This window comes from Bos mutus, chromosome 12 (genome assembly GCF_027580195.1).
Source record: "Bos mutus isolate GX-2022 chromosome 12, NWIPB_WYAK_1.1, whole genome shotgun sequence".
Taxonomy (NCBI): domain Eukaryota; kingdom Metazoa; phylum Chordata; class Mammalia; order Artiodactyla; family Bovidae; genus Bos; species Bos mutus.
The window spans coordinates 68,665,519-68,683,443 of NC_091628.1; the positions used below are offsets into that span (position 1 = coordinate 68,665,519).

At 39.8% G+C, this 17,925-nt stretch overlaps 1 protein-coding gene across 1 annotated transcript in view; it reads left to right on the plus strand.

Moving 5' to 3' along the window:
* The window catches only part of GPC6 (glypican 6), a 1,236,352-nt gene that overhangs the window by 983,735 nt on the left and 234,692 nt on the right, over nucleotides 1-17,925 (plus strand). The window lies entirely within an intron of this gene.

The following is a 17,925-nucleotide window of genomic DNA, read 5'->3' on the forward strand; positions in this document are numbered from 1 at the left end:
AAGGGAGCGTCTGGGATGACTGAGGATTCACTGTTGGGTGGCTGGGAAGATGGGATCACCGTGGGCTGAGACAGAAAACACAGGGGACACGTAATGTAGGAAGACCCACAGCCCATCCCCCACCCACCTGGCAATGCTGACTTTTTTTGCCCAGACCTTGAAGGCAGCCAACCAGTTTGCTAATGGTCAATAAATCCAATTTCCCTCCAAATTATTAGGGCTTGATTAAGAGTTTGCCACACTTTGCTTGAGAAACAATGTAGAATGCCTCCATAAAATATGTATCCTCTAATAACAAAATTATGAAAACCTGTTCTGTGCTCTTCATACATGTGCGATACTAGCTATGAATCAGTGTTCAAAAACAAATCTTAATAAATTGTTTCAGATGTGACAAGGAAGGATATTTCTGGAGTGTCAATTAGACACAATTATAGTCTGAGTTGAATAATTACCCTTTCTTGTACATATTTTGATGATACGTTTTTTCAAAACAATCTAATTCACAGAGAAAAAGATGATAGCTCACATGCCATTAACTCCTTTAAAGAGAACACAATTCATAAATGAAATGCCTAATTTAAAAGCAATTTAGAAAAGCATTCCCAAGGATAAGCATACAAAATATAGCCTAACTTTCAACAAACCAGGGGTAAGGACAGCAGGAGGTGAAGGAGAATGAGTAATGAGGAAAAAGAGAAACAGACAAGGAAAGCAGGAGATGAGATAAATGAAATTTAAGGAAGAAAATGAGAAGAAAAAGAGGGGGTGAAGATGGACACTATGAATGATAAAATTTTACTAAGAGATCATCTCTGTCTCTCATCTCTGTTTCTCTGAAATGCCTTTAATTCTCATTCTTTTCTTTCCATTCCCGCATCAATTTCTCATCACTTTACCCCACAAATTAAACCTTTGTGGCTTTCTTTTTATCCTTCTTAACCTGTACTTTGCCCTGTCTGGGTACTATGATCATATTAATCATCCCTAAACATCTCTTTTCTCAGTTCCATATTCCCAAATCTAGTCTGCCTTCCTCACCAGGCTAACCAGAGATAGGCTATTATAAGCCTGCAAAAACCTGACCCCTTACCCTCCACCCATGAGTAATAGGTGAAGACCATGCATGTAGTCAGATAGGTCTGATTCATACTCTTGTGCATCCATTTGCTAGTACCATCTTGGGTATCTCCATTAATTCATGTATAAGGCAAGGATATTCACAAGTCTAAGTGTATACTAGCAATTATTGGATTTGCCAAAATGTTTGAGTTTTTACATAAACTCTTACGAAAAACCTGAGCGAACATTTTGGCAAACCCTGTACACGCAGTATCTTCCACATCATCCCCTAATAGTTCACCCTACCCTGAACCATCTAGATGTTTGCCAACTGGGCACCAAAGCCCTAGCTCACTCCCACCTGCAGACAGGTGCAAATACTTCCTCCCTACCTCTGATGAATATCAGGTAACATCTATCCAACTCTGCACACACTTATGCAGAACAACAAAATGTAAGAGCCTGGATTTGGAGTCAGATGGATTTGTCAGATGGATTTGGCATGGCCAAAAAACACAAAAGCACCAGAGATGGGTAGTTAATTTCTGACGCCCAGAGCAAATGAAAATGCAGAGCCTTTGTTCAACACTTACTAAGAATTTTAAGATGGTGACAAAGGGACATTAAGCACACACATTTGTTAGTCTCTCAGTTGTGTCCATCTCTTTGCGACCCCATGGACTATTCCTCTGTCCATGGAATTCTCCAGGAAAGAATGCTGGAGTGGGCTGCCATTTCCTTCTCCACAGAATCATCCCAACCCAGGAATCCAACCTGGGTCTCTTGCATTGCGGGCAGATTCTTTACTGACTGAGCCACCATGAGGTACTTCTAAATACTGGACAACTTCATACCCATGAAACCAGCTCTAAAAAGCTCAACTCCTAACAAAGTGTTGGATAAACAGCTGGCTTTTAGCAAAAGTTTACTGATTTACTAATTTAAAACATAAAACACGTTTGTCTCCTTTTGAGGTGAGATCTTCATCACCCTCCAGGCCTTTCGGTCTGGATTCTCTAAATACTGAGCCTCTGTCTCCTTTCTTCATTTAGCGATGTGTTTATGGGATTCAAAACTATAACCAACCTAGAAGCAAAACTAAATTGTCATAATTTTTTTTCATGTCAGTACACTGGTTTAGAAATGTTTCATTTCAGCAAATCACTATAATAAAAGACATCTTCCAGATGATGCTGAATTGACATTCTTAACTTTTCAGACTTAGGTTCACCCTATTCTAGGGCAAACAGTTCTAATAAGTTCTATTTCATTCTCTGCCAGAGAGTATTGATTTATTTCACTGAGTCACTGCCCCCACCCTGAAACCCTTTGGGTTTATGACAGTTGCAGCTGATGAGTTAAGATGTTTGTTTAAAATGTTGCCTCAGGGAATCATTTTATTAAATGCTAGAGTTCCCATTTCTACCACACATTTTCAAAGCTTTCTCATTCTTCCATGCATAAGATCCATCTATTTTCCTTCTTTTAAATCATGATTCAAAGACTAGAGAGAAAAATCGAATAAATAAAGCAGATGCATACTAAGCCATTTTCTCTATTTTCCTTAGCTGTTTGCTCTTCCCCAGAAGACAGAGCATTTAAAAAGTCTTTTTGGTTTTAAGTTCATTTCTGATCTTTATGTTTTCACTTACTGATAGAAGTAGATTGGCATATGTCATTGATGATAACACTTTCAGTGTTTATGGTTGATAATTCTAAGTACTCTTGCCATGGACATGTCTCATTGGCAAATCTGTACATATTTTTCATGAGGTTTGGTGTTTGCAGGAAATGCTATCCATCTTCCCGGGCACCTGTGTACCAGAGCTCATCAGATCCATCATTTAGTTCAGCCATCTGGAGATAGATTGTGATGGAGGCAGAAAGCAGACAAAAAGACATGTGTGGCTTATGAGCAGCAGCACCATTTAAGGTCCAGAGTTTAAGACTAGGTGTCAGCTAGAGTCCTCTGAACTTCAGGTTAGAAAACCCAACTCCTGTGTGTGTGTGTGTGTGTGTGTGTGTGTGTATTTAGTCGTGTCCGACTCTTTGCCATCCTGTGGATTGTAGCCCACCAGGCTCCTCTGTCCATGGGATTTCCCAGGCAAGAATACTGGAGGGGGTTGCCATTTCCTTTTCCAGGGTTTCTTCCTGACCCAGGGATGGAGCCGGTGTCTCTTGCGTCTCCTGCATAGGCAGACAGATTGTTTACCACTAGCGCCATCTGGGAAGCCCCAGAAAACCCAACTCAAAGAAGCTTTAATCATGAAGGAAATGTACTGCATCTCAAAACTGAGAAATCTAGGGGGATGGAAAGCTTCAAGGGAAGCTTAATTCAATGACTCAGCAATGTCATCTGGAGGCAGAGTCCTCCCTTGTCTGCTCTGCCTTCTGTCAATCACCTCACAGGCTGGCGACCCTAGATTACCAGATGGCTGCCACCATAACTGAAGCTGACTACTTCCTTGCTCATGACCAGCAGGAGAGAGTTTTATTCAATTGCTTCTAGATTCAATCAGCTTGTGTTTCCAGGGTCATTCAGCAAAGGTTCCCTCACATCTCTTTGTCTCATAACGGGTCTGTGCCTATCTCTGTGACTTGCTTTGTGGCCTAGGGCTGGAGTGTGCTGGCTGGTTCTCATCAGTCAGGACCCACCTGTGTAGCCTAAAGATTCACGACCCCAAGCTGCCCTGTCTTGTAATCCAGGGTACTGTTAGTGACAGGAAGGACGGAGCAGAGAAGAGGTGATCATGATCTCTAGTTTCTCTTTGGATATAAAGAAATGAATGAGTTTAGGAGCATGGGTTAAAATTTTATTAGATCCATAATTCTCTATTTTTTCCTTCTCCATTTTTAGCAAGGCAGCTGGACATTGAGCATTAGATGTTGTAATTTTTAATTTGCTCAGGAAATAGTTTATTTTATGGATAAAGTAAGTTAAATCCAATACTAAAACCATCCATGTTTAATCTTCTTTACTGCACAGCACAAATATGGGCAATATATAGGGATATGAAGCCAGAGTGACATAGAAAGGGACTCATTCACCTCCGTTTACTTCTCTCAGAAAAGGATTAACTCCCCAGAAAGCTTATTTCTGGAGTGAGAGTTTGTCTAAAGCATTCCTTCTCTTCCAACTAAGAAATGGACTTAAAGTGATCAAATTGTTAATGTATTCTTTTCACTATATATTAATGACTTCACTAAGGCTACTATAATACAAAATATTGTGCCAGTGTTTATGGGATGTATCAGTTTTCCTTTGTGCTAGCCTTTTTTAAAAATTTTTATTAACTTTCTATTATTAGAATTTTCAATCATACCCAAAAATAGATAGAATGGTGTATTATGACCTCCCATTTTCTTGTTGTCCCTTTGCAAGAATTATCTATATATGGTCAATTTTATTTTTTACTCTCTACCACCCTGGTTCCTTCTCACTCCACCTCCCTGAATCCCTGCAGAATTATTTTCAAACTAATCTTATACACTATGTCACTGTGTCATGAGTTTTAAATTATTTATCTATTTATTTTTGGCTGTGCTAGGTCTTCACTGCTGTGCAGACATTTCTCTAGTTATGGAAAGTGGAGGCTACCCTCCAGTTGTGGTGCTTGGGTTTCTCATCGGGGTGGCTTCTCCTGCTGCTGAGCACAGACTCAACAGTTGTGGCACAAAGGCTTAGCTGCTCTATGGGATGTGGGATCCTCCCCAGTCAGGGATGGAACCCATGTGTCCTGAATTGACAGGTGGACTCTCTACCACTGAGCCACCAGGGAAGCCCAGTATATCTTTACATATACATGTATGTTTCTCTAGGAAATACAAACTCATTTTAAAAATATAACCAAAATACCATCCTCATAACTAAAAAAAAGAAAATTTCTTTTAATGATTCCTTAATCTAATCCACAATCAGTATTCCAAGTTGGTCAGAGGTATTTTTTAAAGTAGCTTTATTCCCTGTGCTTGACTTGATAGTCTTGTTCAGAGAGATGAGAAGTACATACATGGAAGGATTAGAGAAGTTACAACCTAGTCAGGCACTCGATGGTTTGCTCCCAGCCTGACTGCTCTGCTGCTGCTGCTGAGTCACTTCAGTCATATCTTACTCTATGTGACCCTATGAACTGCAGCCTGCCAGGCTCCTCAGTCCATGGGATTCCCTAGGCAAGGGTACTAGAGTGGGTTGCCATGCCCTCCTCCAGGGGATCTTCCCAACCCAAGGATCAAACCCAGGTATCCTGCATTTCAGATAGATTCTTTACCACTGAGCCAGCAGGGGAGCCCCCCTGACTGCTCTAGGAAGTCAGAAAAGGCCTAGCTGCTTACAGAATTGCAATTGGAAAAAATGTCAGGTCCCATTACAGTGAGAGGAGACTCTGAAAGCATTGCAGAATCTTAATTTCTTCAAGGCCGGGGACAGAATTTAAGACAATCAGGCTGAAAATGAGAATCAGTGTGCAGTGTGTGGAGCAGAGTGGAGAGTGATATGATGTGTCTGATGGCATGGGGAGCCATCATGGTCCTTACATTTGCATCAATGGGTTAGCCTTTATCTGTGAGGTGCCACATAAAGTGCAGAGAAGCAAGGAGGAAAAATTAAATGCTTTCAAGATGTTTGGTGACTGGCCATCTGGTTGGAGGTTTAGCTCCATTACTTATCAGCAATGTGACCTTAGACAAACAGCTTCACAACTCTGAAAACTCATTTTTCTTATCTGTAAAGTGGTATCACAAATTCCTGCTCTTCTATCTCATGAAGATTTTTCAAAGATCTATCAAGAAAATGTCATTAATCCTTTGTTAAGAATCCACCTGCCAAGCAGGAGATGTGGATTCAATCCCGGGATCAGAAAGATCCCCTGGAGAAGGAAATGGCAACTCACTCTAGTATTCTTGCCTGAGAAATCCCATGCAGAGAGAAGCCTGGCAGGCTACACCCCATGGAGTCTCAAAGAGTCAAACAAGACTTACGGACTAAACAACAACAAATTTGCAAAGCACACAAGCTGTTTAGTATCAGGGTAGCACTTTATAGATGCAAAGTACTGCCAGATTCATCTCCTTGTTTTTTGTCTTTGTATAAAACAAAGTAGATCTCATTATCCCAATTTCCAAATGAGAAAACTCAGGCCTCAAGTTATTGGCCATTGGAACACACAAGTTGTAACTGAAAGGTATTGTAATTATTATTCCTATATTTTTTAAAAAGTCTAGAGTAAGCAAGATGCTGACTTATATCTCTGCATGGTATTTAAGACTTTCTACAGTGGAAAAGTGTAATAAGTCATAAAACACCCACATGAAAGTCCCATTTGTTTAAACTTCCTAATGTAGGAGCTATAAGTGGCTATTAGTGAAAATGAATCCCAAGTTCTCATACTGAGATCTTCTCTACTTGAGATAATATTTTGGGTAGTTTCTATAGTGACAGAAAAGATAGAAGGAATAAATAAAAGAACTTCAAGGAATTCGTAATAACTATAGTCTCTCACTTTTTTGTCTAAGGACAGACCAGAATTCTTCAACATGAGAAGTACAAATAAATGTAATGGAAATAGAATTTTTTTTAACAAATTAATTAGGGATTCCTGGGTATGGAATGAAACTTAGAATTTTTTTAAATTATACACGGTGGCATTTGATGATGACTATTCTAAGATAAATAGGACTCACAGTTTAGATAAACTAACATCACTCTCATTCTGCTCTCCAAAATTATATCCATGAATCTCTTTTGATCTTGCTAGGTATGCTAGTGTGTTACAGAGCTAGCATTCATCACTATTCTTTACAAAACTAAACCCCAACTGTCTGATCATAACAATAGTTTCTTTTCCCCAAATTATATATAAGATGAGAATAATGGGATCCTGATACAGGGAGATAACAGCTACTTGCTTGATCAAATCATCTTTTATTCTTATTTTTCTTCCACAGGGTATAATTGACCTCTCAAAAGTAAATTTACAAATACATATTTTATGTATATGAATATATTAAAATGTATCAAAGAGCTTTCAGGAGGAAAATATTTCATATATGCCCACGTATAAGCTTTAAAAGGTAGGGTGTGTTAAATGTCTTCTACTAATTGATTCTTGGCTATTTTGTATCCTAAGACCTACATGAGCAAAATTGATGTAAATGTGACACCTGCCTGTGGATAATGGGGTCCCTGCCTGACTCATGGCACGGGATAATGGAGGAACCCTTGGTGACAGTCTTCCCAAGCCCAACTTGGTGATTTCACACTTCATAATGCGAGAGTATTACTTTAAAATGCATTAAACTTCTAAAGATAGCAAATAGCCTTTTGGATAATGCATTTTAAATAGACTCTGAATTCAGAATTCTTTAAAATGTTCATTTTTGTGGGACATCATAATAGCTTTTATAATGTATTGCACCCTGTTGGTATGTCCTACGCCTTTTTTCCTGGGCCTCGCCTTCTTTAGAAGAAATCAGCACTGTCGTTGCAAGTCTGTATGTGTTGCTATCTGAGGCTGGCTTCCATAATAGGTCTGTTCCTCATCCTTTTTCATTTTTAGAAGTCATCTCCCTGTCAGTGGAACTGATTGGGTATTGTTTAATAGGGAGAGGGCTTATAAATAGCCTTCCTGCCTAAAAATTGAACATAGAGATTTCAAATCAGCACCCTCCCCCATATACACAATAGCTGTTTTGTAATCTTTTTTGTTAGAGAAGATGACAGTATATTCTGACATAAATCATCACTCATATTAATACAATACATATTTTAATCTCCATGGAAGCATTAAACTTCAGTACACTTGTGTCAAAGAACACTGACATCTAAAGGACAGATAATAAATATTTGAAGCTGGAAACACTTAGTTCGAACTTTTCATTAAATATGTATTTAGTTCAAATGCATTAATATTCTGTAACCAATTTTAAAAGCTTAATTATGAATTATCTACAACGATCAAAGTTATTTTGGTAAAGTTGATCTCTCAGTTTCAAGTGCTAAATGGAATAAAATGAGCAAGAACTTAATGATTAATAAATTAAATAATCATCAATTTGAAGATTACTATCTACTGAGTAAATCTAGACTTCATCTCTTTATCAAGAGTTTTGTAGAATAGTACTCTGCTTTTTCCCCATTTATGTATCAGCCAGCCAAATATAAAAGATGTCTGGTTAATAGTGTTATGGAAGTTTGAACTCTTCAAATTTGGCTCATTTAATTTTTGACAATTTATGGCCCAAAATACTTTAAAATAAAGAATGAGAATAGTTGGAAAGTTTCCCTGCTTGTTTTTAGGAGAAAGCTGTGCTTATATAGTCATAACAGTGTAGGGGGTGAAAAGAGGGAAGAAACATTACTGATAAATTGGGGACTTCCTCTTAATTACTTTTTCAATTATCCTTTCCTTTCCTCCATGGAAGTTCTGATTTTACTTTAGCTGAAAGACTGGCTAACAATGGGAAAGAAGAGTCTTCAAAAGCTCATTTTTCCACTCTACCTTAATATGTTTCAATGGTGATTTATTAAAGATTAAATGGTGAGAAATTATAAATACTCCAATTCATAGGAATTAAACGTAAGTGCTTTTAAACATTGTCTTTATCTTTTAAGCTATAATATAGTGGGAAGAATGATAAATAATGTGGGATAGAGAAGAATTGAGAATAAAAGGATGTATGGCAGAAGGGTAGGAATGTTCTGGCCTGACAAATATTGGGGAAAGGGAAGGGTGTTTCAGGCAGCAGGAAGAGCATATCCAAAGGCACAGAGGTATGAGGAGACTGGGATGGTTTTAAAAACCGCAGGTAACTCAAGCTTGCCAAAAGTGAAATTGCAGCTGTGAGGAAGACAGGACAGTGGTGGCAGAAGCACCTGGGTCAGATTTGAAGGGCTTTGTAAACTGCAGAGCTCTGTATCCTGTGTCTCATCGACAAGAGTTTGAGGACGGGGGTGTCTTAAATTAATGCCATTGCTGATCAAGTCTTGAGCACTTATTATTTTACTCTCAGTTATTCTCTACTCCACAATAGTTTTGCTTCTTCTCACTATAGTACAGCTTTAAAAAAATTTGCCTTTATGTTAAATGTACATAAGCTATTGTCAAACCTTAAGAGCAACTTGTGAGGTAGGTGTTATTATCTCTGTTTTTCTTAAGATAGAGTCATTAAGAAATTTGACCAAGACAGCTCAGCTTGTAAGGGGCAGGGCCAACACTGGCTCCTGGCTGTCCCTGGCTCCATACCCTGCGCTCTTTTCCAGTACACGACAATGGCACTTTGGCATTCCATGAATGCTCACTGTGCCTTCTCTGTGCCAGCTGCTGGGTGAGGGCACATCTTCTGGCCTCTTAGAGGTTCCATTTCCCTGTCTCTGGGTCAGCATGCCCTGGGACAGGTGTGCTGGTCTTGAGCACAGGAGAACACAGCAGGGGGAGTCTGTCTGGGCTGGGGGTAGAGTGGAGCCCAGAGCTGAAACAAACTATATTCCCCAAATAGCTTGTTTTTAATACTACCAAGTAGTGGTAAGTTCTAGCATGTTCTGGACCTAATTGATAAGTAAATCTTTGGGGACTAGAGCAACATTTTGACTCTCAGGGACCCTGGGCACTTTTGTCTTTGTGGTACCTTTCTTCCATTAAAAGAATATATGCATATAACATATATATACACACACACACAAACACATTTATACACACATGTATATAATTATATTTTACAACTGCATTGGAGTAAAAATGCACATAATCTGTATGTGCGTTAGTCACTCAGTCATGTCCGACTCTTTGCAGCCCCGTGGACTGTAGCCCAACAGGCTTCTCCATGTAATTCTTCAGGCAAGAATACTGGAGAGGGTACCCATTCCCTTCTCCATGGGATGTTCCTGACCCAGGAATGGAACCCGGGTCCCCTGCATGGCAGGCAGATTCTTTACCATCCGAGTCACAAGGGAAGCATATAATCTAGGTGAGATTCATTATTTTTTTTTTTAGATTCATTATTAAGATGTTTATTTTTTCCTTTGGATTTTAAAAGGAATTAAAAATGTTGAATTTCTGCCTGTCCCACCAGGGTGGGACCTGGGTGCCATGGGTAAGTTGACCCTCCTGAAGACTGGAGTGTTAGCTACATCTCTACATGGTAATAGAATGCAAACTTAGTATCACCAAGTGTCCAAAGTTAGTGTCACCAAAGATAGAACCTGGATCAGAGTAACTTCCATCCATGGGACCAGTTCCATAAGAGGCTCAGACAGGTGACAGCCACCTCCCAGCAGCTTGCCCAGTCAGGATTCATGGAGAGAACAATCTCCCAGAATGTTTAAGGAAGAGGAGCCCAATGGACAAAGGCAGCCTGTCTCTTAAAAGAAAAAAAGTCTTACTTCATTGAATCATACTACGCAGTGATTTGGGGGTTACTGCCAGATAGATACAGAAAGGGAACTCTGCTCAATGTTATGTGGCAGCCTGGATGAGGGGCAAGTTTGAAAGAGAATGGATACATGTATACATATGAGTGAGTCCCTCCAGTGTTCACCTGAAATTATCACATCAGTAATCAGCTATACTCCAGTATAGAATAAAAAGTTAAAAGAAGAGCCTTCCGTAAGAACAATTACTGAGAATATCATACTAACAAGTTTCAAAAAAAGTGAACAAATACCACTTTAGAAAAATTATTCACATGTACAACATCCCAAGTTCTATGTTAGGCCTTTAGGAAAGGGAAAGTGTTAGTCGTGTCTGACTCTTTGCAACCCCATTGACCGTGGCGTGCCAGGCTCCTCATTCCATGAAGTTCTCCAGGCAAGAATAGTGGAGTGGGTAGCCATTCCTTTCTGCAGCTGATCTTCTCCACCCAGGGAGCAAACCCAGGTCTCCTGTGCTGCAGGCAGATTTCTTTATCAGCTGAGCCACCGTTGGCCCTTAGGATGTGGCAGCAAATCTAATAGACAGTGATGCTGCCCTCCCCTTGCCCCCAGGGCTTTCACTGTACCTGGAAAGCCAGACTTCAGTGAAATCATTACACAATTAAATCATAGTTTTGCTTTCATGAAAACTCAACCAAGTTTCCACGCATGCTCAGTTGCTTCATTCGTGCCCGACTCTGCGACCCTATGGACTGTAGCCCACCAGGCTCCTCTGTCTATGGGATTCTCCAGGCAAGAATACTGGAGTTGGTTGCCATGCCCTCCTCCAGGGGATCTTCCCAACCCAGGGATCGAACCCATAGCATCTCCTGTGTCTTCTGCATTGCAGGCAGATTCTTTACCACTGAGCCACCTAGGAAGCCCTCAACCAAATTTAGCTTTTTACAAACATATTCACCTCAGGATGGGAAGCAACTTTTGTAATCTGACTTTTAAAAGAAAAGCAATAACTTACAATAAATAACTGTCTCTCTTGGTGCCATGGCAGTCATTTTCCATATCTCGTTTGTCATGCAACGAAATTTCTAAGAATGGAATACCTCAGCCTCCGAAAATGAGGCCAGGACGAGATTACAGGGCAATCTGGGCAGAAAGAGGCAGGCAAAGAGCTGGAAATACTTTGAAATACTCTGCACCTCCAAAATGCTGTCACTGAAATTTCAATCACTGATGAAATGCTAGATGTGCTACTTAGAAAACCTGAAAGCTACACACAAAATGGAGAAAGATAATACTGAAATTTTGGAACAGCAGAACTGGATGGGTAGGGTTGGGGCGGGCATTGGGGGTTGCTCTTAGATATCAAAATGAGAGTCACTGTGAAAATACAAAACAAAAACAACAAAAAATGATAGTTATTGTGAATCTGATGACTACTTGACATGAGGGCAAGAAAATATATGGAACCCCATGTAGGCAGATGCAAACAGGATAGAGATAGGACTGTCTCTTCTGAAACCAGTTGGAAAGGAAAATTTGAAAGACTTTACATGAAGGAAAGACTTGCCCATTGTGAGCCAGCTATTGGGAGAGGTGATCAGTTGGACAGAAAGTCCTTCTCTTTGAATCGTATTCACACTCTCTGGAGACCCAGAGGGCGCTTCCGACAGGTCATGTGGGTGGAAAAGACTGCTGTGCTGAGCCCACTTTAATGTTGCTGGAGACTCCTATTTGAGCATCTTCCTGCATTCGCAGTTCCAGAGAAAATGAAAAACTGCACTTTTGCTTCAGAGTGATGGGAATTGAATGAGAACTGAAGACTTGACGTTGGGCAGGCGAGACCTCTGGGGATAAACTGGCATAGTCGCAGCTTCAAGTTATTTTGTGGCACAGAGTTGATGAAAAAGAGCTTTCCTTTGGCACTCCTACTGTGGGAGGCAGGAGAAAAGCATGCTAATTTCTTCAAACCCAGGTTCCTGCCCCCAGGAAATAATGAGTGCTCTGAAATAAAACACAGTCACATGATTTGCAACCAGAAAGTGGTAACATACAAGCAATGGCAACGGTAGTTATTCCAATCCTAGCCTCCCTTTCCAGTGCAAGGAACAGTAGACCTGGGACTTCCCTGATGGTCCCAGTGGTTAAGACTCCACACTGCCAATACAGGGGGTGAGGGTTCAATCCCTGATCGGGCACCTAAGATCCAACATGCTACATGGCACAACCAAAAAAAAGAGAATAGTAGACTTCAAACAACCCATGTTCCTTGGATGGAAATCAAACCTTCATACTTGATGACCTTCACCATTCGTTTCATTGAAATGGCCCCATGTTAACTCGGGCTCTCGGAATTTATTCATGCCAGTAAATCAACCTCTGAAGAGTGCCAGAGGGACTGAGCTGGTAGAGCTGAGTGATGGGTCTGGAAGGTGGCTGCTGGCTGTCTGGCAGCCAGACCCGAGTGGCTGGCCATTGGGGAGAGATTCTGATTGTGACTGATACTGGGAGAGTGATTAAATCTGTTTGGAAAGTTAGCTAGAAGACAGAGAAATTGAAAAGGGAATGTAGCTAACTCCTTTAGGGCACTGACTTTTCCCCACAAGTGTTAACTCTTTGCTATCTTCAAATTCTGACTGGATTTTCATGTTTTCAGAGGTATATACTGACTTAAGGGCTTCCCAGGTGGCGCTAGTGGTAAAGAACCTGACTGCCAATGCAAGAGACCTAAGAGATGTGGATTTGGTCCCTGGTAGGGAAGATCCCCTGGAGAAGAGCATGGCAACCCACTCCAGTATTCTTGCCTGGAGAATCACATAGACAGGGGAGCCCGGCAGGCTATAGCCCATAGGGTCGCACAGAGTTGGACACGACTGAAGAGACTGAGCATGCACGCACACACACATACTAACTTGAACCTGGCAGAAGATGCCAGTTTAAGAATTACCAAAATGGGGTCTTCCCTGGCAGTTGAATGGTTAGGACTCTGCGATTCCACTGCAGGGGAAATGGGTCCGGTCCCTGGTTGGAGAGCTAAGATCCCATATGCTGCACAGCACCGCCAAAATAAATACATAAAAATAAAATATGTTCACGAGTTCTTTTTGAAAAAGGAAAAGAATTACCAAAATGTTTGCAAAAGTGAAAGAATGGAAGTGAGATCACAGGAGTTTTTTAACATTGAATTTGCAGACTTACATCGTAACAACTCTCCTGTGACTGCATTTGAACCACCACATTTAATGTGGGCCATTGAACAAAGACCCTAAGAGTAGAGATTTGGGAAGAATGGGACTTACCACATAGTCTCTGGGACTGTGTCATTTTTCTCTGCTTATTGTATGTCCAGAACTCAAACAAACAGGATGTTCTTAAGTTGAGACTGTGTTGCGTAAGAAATTGGCTCTCTGTTTCCTGTATTATTCCCTAGGGAAAATGGGTGTGCCATTTTAATTTAGCTAAATGTGATTTTAATGTTTCTGATTCTTTCCACCTGGGCATGGTCGAGATGGAGGAGGCCAAAACATCCACCTTCCCAACATCCCTGGTCCTATAGAAAGGCCACTGGCCTCCATCAGGACCTGATGTACTGGTTCCATTATTCATTGTCTAGATAAATAAGTAAGACTGGTTTTTCTCAGCACTCCAGCAGATCGACCCCTATACATCCATTGAAGACACAGCCAAGATAGCATAGATTTGAGATCTACCTTTTATTTTATGCTTTTGTCATCTTTTCACCTTTGTTTTGTGAATATTCTCACATGAAACAGGAGACTCTGTGGGAATTAGGAAAGCTGTTACACTTTTACTATGAGAACACCTGGAGAGAGTAGGGTGCATAGGAGAAGCAGCTTATTAAGTGCTTCAGTACAAGTAAGAAAACTAATTTGTCACACTGCATGACATTCAAAAGAACAAATGCTTCCTAGATTAAAATGCTAAGGAAGCTAACCCAGGGGAAAATGGAAAATTCCAAGGTATATTCATGATAGGGGATGCCTGAGTTAAAGAAAGGGATTTTGTTAGGGGGTAAAACCAAGAGACTCTGTGCATTTGAGTTGTTACCAGCCTGAATTCCTGGAAGCCCTAGTTTATCATTTCGGATTTCCTAACATCTTTCATAGCATGTAGCATGGAGTAGGTGCTCAAAACGTGTTTGCTGAGCTACAGATTAGCATGAAAAGTACATCCACGTGCTTTGATGATCATCCATGTGCTTCTTGATCTTAAAATGACAGAGGTCTGAGGGGAAGAAACCCCTACATCAGCCCAAACAGCAAAAACCATGAGACTGCCAAGTCCTATGGCAGAAACTCCCCATGGAAAGGGTATTTATCCACCACATGCGAGCAAAGTCCATAAGTGATTTTGTCAGTGGTAAAAATGTGACTTCAATGGACACTCTTGGTTTGTTTTGCAATCTAGGAGGCTGGGTCAATTAGGTGAATGGTTTGGAAAGACTGAGCCATTGCTTCTACACCCCCCCAAACTGCACACACATGCTCATCTCAGCTTCAAGCTGCCCTGGAGCACAAAGGGTAATGATAATAAAGATTTTTGTTAGACTTGAGTTTTATGGGATCTTTATAATCAAATTTACGTGATGAAGCTAGCCACCAGAAGACAAATGGAAGGAGTGAGCTGTTACTGAAATCTTTTTCCCAAATAAAGATGGCTATCTCAGAGAGTCCATTTGTTGCATTGAGAGATGAGTAGGGAGATTACCTCCATAGCACATATTAATTCATCTCACCAATGATCATATTCTCTGTGTTACCCAATTCCTTTATCTTTAAAATCTTTTTAAGAATATGCCATTTTCATGCAACGTTATCGTTGCGAAATACTTTCAGATACTCAAAGGCACAGATCAGGAAATTGGCCCACATGCCAAATCCTGCCCACTGCTTGTTTTTTTTAAATAAAGTTTTATTGAAACACAGCCATGCTTATTCATTTGCATGTTGTCTATGGCTGCCTTCACACTTCAACAGCAGAGTTTAGTCATTGCAATAAAGACCATGTGGCCCACAAAACTGAGAAAAATTACTCTCTGAATCTTTACAGTAAAAGTTCGGCAAGCCCAGCTCTAACTAGAGTCTCCAATTTAGGGACTGAACAAACGAGGTCATTTGTTCACTTTTTACATAAATGACCAAATTACATGCATTTCCAGGCCTCTTAACAGTGTAAAATAAATCCATGGATATGACTGTGTGTATACACACACACACACACACACACACACACACACACATATACATATACATATACACATACAGAGATCTTAATGAGGGCACAACTCATGACATATCCAAGCAAAAAGGATTAGGTTGGATCAAGTTTGGATAGCCATCACCAGTGACTTTTCCTGGGCAGGGATCTGATAGCAGCTGTCAGCTTGAATGTATCTATAAGGAGCACCCATGAGTGCTGAGCAGTCGTTAGGAAGAAGAGTAAGGCATGATTAACCAACAATGAGCCATGTTGATCAAAAAAACAAATTCTGGGATGTTATCAACTTTTGAAATAGCTGACTCAATTTTGGCTGGTTCAATTTTGGTAATCTGCAGTTGGAAGGTCACTCTATTGGTGTGTCCACATATTTAAAGGATGAGACTCAAGTGAAGCTCATGGAATACAGAGTAACCAAGTTTGAGTGGGGACCTGAAGCCATGTTATAAGAAGATGGCACAAAAAAATTGACCCAGAAAAGAGAAGATTCAGGAGTGTACAAAAGCTGTGTTCAAAATGTCTAAGGAATTCTATGTTAAGTGCAGCTCTTTGGTAGAATTCAGACCAAGGAGAAGAACGTTTTGTGGTTAGAATGTATAGAGATGGAGGTGGTGGTCTAAGAAGTAATTGAGGATCTTGTGCAGGTAATTCAAGTACAATATGAGTGTAGTGGTTAGATTAATGACTTCAAAGATTCCTTCAAACTCTAAAATGTTTCAGTTTATGATAAAACTAATCCCAAGAGGACTCTTCACAAGGGTGTTTTGAGCTGCTTCATCCCAAGCCCTTGTGGTGTAAAGGAGAGGTAGTAATTCTCCAGTTTTAGAAATATCAATATTTGAGGTTTCAGTGAGTACCCAAGTTCACATGTGTTAGCCCCAACCATTTCAAGCTGGGGCTCTGAAAATATCATCAGATTTCATCTGTTCTACTCTATCTGAACTAAGATAAAACATCTCATTTGATCCTGATGATCAAATATCCTACTTCTAATGTTCGGTGTCCTGATTCTTATATGCCAAGTTGGTGGCAAGTGGAAGAAACCACAGTTAACTCATGTACACTGTGCTTTTCCATTCTTCTGTCTATAATAAACACTTAGTGATTTTTCATTTATTGCATCAATGTTATGAAGATTGGTGGGAATATAATTGCAGAGTGCTCAGGAATGCTTTAAAGGGAAAAACCTTAATCTCTTATTATCCTGTTGATTATCAACTACTGCAGTAGTCTACTTGATTGATATCATCTTACTGCTTTTCATTTATGGTAATAGAAAAGGTTACTGGTTTCACATGATTTTAGTTCTCTGGAAATAAATGACACAAAATGAATAAGTCATGCACTACTGTAGGTTTGCAGACGGGGCACAATATTACTAAATTATGTGCTATGTAAAAGAGGAAGCTGGAAAGAAATCAATCTTTAACTAAGCTTGAGTGATCCATATGATATGAGTCTAATGTATGGTTTGGGGGGGGTGGGGGGTGGGAAACCTCTGTGCAAGAGTTCTAATAACCTAGTTAGATTGGTAATTAGGACACAGGGACAACCAAAAGGGGAAAAAATAAGAGTGTTGAACAGCAGCCAAGTGAATTTTAGAATAATGAAGAAATATCAAATAGGGTAAATCAATGGAGTTAAAGGACACAAAGGGGAAATGAAAAACATTCAAAGATAAATTAATGTAGACCCAAGGGTTGTGCAAGCAATTTACTATAAATATACTAGGAAAAAAGAGACAGATGTAGGTGAACAAGGAAGTACAAAATTGGTAAAGCCTTGTTAGAAGTAGAAATGCATAGAGCACATAGTGTGGCAAAGCAGAAGTTTGGTGAAGAAGAAAGAAAAGCCTTTAAGAAAAAATAAAAACGTGAAGAAGAAAGAAAAGCCTTTAAGAAAAAATAAAGACATTCTTTTGCAGATGACATGCTGTTGAGCAAAAGCTCTTGCTCTCAAATCATGTATTATAATATCTTTATAAATTGGATGTGAAGTAAATTTGGCCAGCCTCATTTTTAGTTAATAAAGATGAAGTTTCACGTACAGCACAGTGACTATAGTTATTAATACTTTATTGCATATTTGAAAGTTGCTAAGAAGTAAATCTTAAAAGTTCTCATCATAAGAAAAAGAAATGTATAACTATATGTTATACAGCAATCATTTGTAATATATATACAAATATAAAGTCATTGTTAACACCTGAAACTAATATCATGTTTTATGTCAATTACACCTCAATTAAAACAAAATCCCAAGGT